Source organism: Galeopterus variegatus, unplaced genomic scaffold (assembly GCF_000696425.1).
Source record: "Galeopterus variegatus unplaced genomic scaffold, G_variegatus-3.0.2 Scaffold14850, whole genome shotgun sequence".
In the NCBI taxonomy this organism is placed as follows: domain Eukaryota; kingdom Metazoa; phylum Chordata; class Mammalia; order Dermoptera; family Cynocephalidae; genus Galeopterus; species Galeopterus variegatus.
The window spans coordinates 30,175-32,731 of NW_007740961.1; the positions used below are offsets into that span (position 1 = coordinate 30,175).

The 2,557-nt window shown below is 34.1% G+C and overlaps 1 pseudogene; it reads right to left on the minus strand.

Moving 5' to 3' along the window:
- Positions 1-758, minus strand: part of LOC103582085 — a 1,810-nt pseudogene extending 1,052 nt beyond the window's left edge.
- Between the last annotated feature and the right edge of the window lie 1,799 nt (positions 759-2,557).

A 2,557-nucleotide genomic window follows, 5' to 3' on the forward strand; every position in this document is an offset into this window, starting at 1 on the left:
GACCTGGGTGCTGGGATCTTGGGATCCTTTGTCACAGAGCTGTATGTTCTTGAGATGTTTACACAGGGAACCAATTAACAGCAGAAAACATATCAGGGATATAGTAAAGTTCATTAAATTTGATAGAGTGAATACAGTCCTATTGGAAAGATACAAAGTGTTGCTCAGTTTGATCTTACAAGTCATGTTTCCTTCACATTTATTTATCAGCATACTGTTTTTTATGTTTACTACTAAAAGATTTTCAACAAACCAAAAACAAAACAAATAAAACAAAAAACAAACAAACAAAAAAAACAGGAAACCAAAAGCCGAACCAAAACAAAGGAAAATAAAGTTGCCAACAGTATGAACAAAACTACACTTTTAACTCTTCATTTTAGGTGAAGAAAAATGAGGTTGGAAAAACTGTTTATCTTGAGCAAATAAACTATGCTGAGGCTACTAGCAGGTCAGATGTTAGTACGATTACTAGTATCATTAGTATGACACTACCCAAGCAATATGACCAATAATTCTAACATCTACACTATATAAAGCTGGGTTGAAAACAGTTGAATATCAATGTAGTAATATTATTCAGAGAAATCCAATTCTGGAGACCACCACAGAGGTGAGAATTCAATCAGCTGAGGATCTTTTGTCTCTTGACCATGTCACAATGAGTTTGCCAGTGCCATGAAGAGATTGACAAAATTCTTAAAAACAAATTCTGGCATTACTGCAATGGAATCGACGCGTGGTAGCAAACCCGTCATTCCCAGGGGAAAAACCAAGTCTAGTATCACTGGTTGTGACTCCTTAATATCCTGATCTAAAGTCTTACCAGCACCTGGTTTCTTTCTTTTTTTTTTTTTGCCGAGTGTCTACACCTGGTGTCTGAACGTATATTACTGTTCTATTTTCTTTTAAATTCTATGACCAATGTCAACCAGGAAACTGCCAAGGTATATACTAATGAATGAATGTGATGTGGTCATTATAGAAAACATAGTTATTCCCAAAACAGTTCAAGATGTCTTCTATTCATACACTTTATTTATGTCCTTGCATGGGCTGGACTCTTTCGTACCTGATGTTGAAGTAAAAGCTGAATTTCATTTGCTAGCATGCAAATAAAGATATATTCTCTTTCATTGTTTTTGTAGTTTTTGCCCTGTCTAATCTGTACATAATTTGTGTTCATCAAGTTTAGATACCAACTAGTAAAATTTTAAAACCTAATACATAAAACATGCAGGAAATGACTAAATTGGTAAATGGACCTTAGTCATCTGGTGACGGCCTTAAGTTCATTGCCACTGAAGATTTATTTTAACATTAGATCCATGTAGAAAGACTTAAAAAAAAACTTTACAACAGGTTTTCAAAGTTTTCCTGTCTAAAGCTTCCCACTTTCCCTAGGAATCCACAAGAAAGCTAACACTTCCTAAAATTTGGTGCTGATAACTAGTACTTTTATATAGCTTTATTGTTTACAAGTTCATAAACACACGCACAGACACATCCTCCCATCACCACCACCACCAAACCACCACCACCCATACATTTCATTTGGTTTCCACACTTGATCTTAGCCAAAAAGCCGAGGTTTCCAGAAAAATTCTAACAATCTGTAAGACATGAATTCTTGTCCTGAAATTTTTGAAATGAAAAATGAGTCTCACGGAACTCCCATAGATTTAAATCCCTTTTTTTCAGATTCATGTTTTTTAGCCCATTATTAATAGTTATCAAGGATATCTCTCATGCTTAGATCTCTTACAAAGATTTCTCTAATGAGTCTAATGTTTAACTATTAACTCTTTAATTAAAATATTCAGAAATTGTATAGCTATTTCTAAAACTACATTGTGATTTTGATTGGAATTGTATTAGACAGTAATTTGGACACAACTGTTATCCTAAGAAGTTAATTCTATCTATTCATTGCATACATCCACATGGATTCAGAATTTTTTTTTTTTTTAAAGATGACCGGTAAGGGGATCTTAACAAAGATGACCCCTAAGGGGATCTTAACCCTTGACTTGGTGTTGTCAGCACCACGCTCAGCCAGTGAGCGAACCGGCCATCCCTATATGGGATCTGAACCCGTGGCCTTGGTGTTATCAGCACCGCACTCTACCGAGTGAGCCAGAATTTTTTTATGTTGTTCAGTACAATTTCATAACGTCTCAGTAAAATATGATGTATGAGACACCTCCAGGCAGCTTCTAGTTTTGTTGCTACTGTGAAAAGTTCAGTTTTAAATGTCATGTTCTAATTAATTATTACTGGTGAATAGTTATACATTAATATCACATTTGGAAATTTTGCTAAACTTATTATATTTGATAAAATTAGTATTTCTCTCTGGATAATGAATAGGTAAATATGTCATCTGCAAGAAAAATAAATGTTTCATCACTTTCACTCAAATTCTCATGATGTTTTTCTTCTTCTATTTTCATTGCATTGTCATTTTCTCAATCCTCTCATAAGTGTAAAAGATTCTACATTTTATAACAGAATAATTGTTCCTGGGTTTGCTTAAAATACACCTTTCACTGTGTTG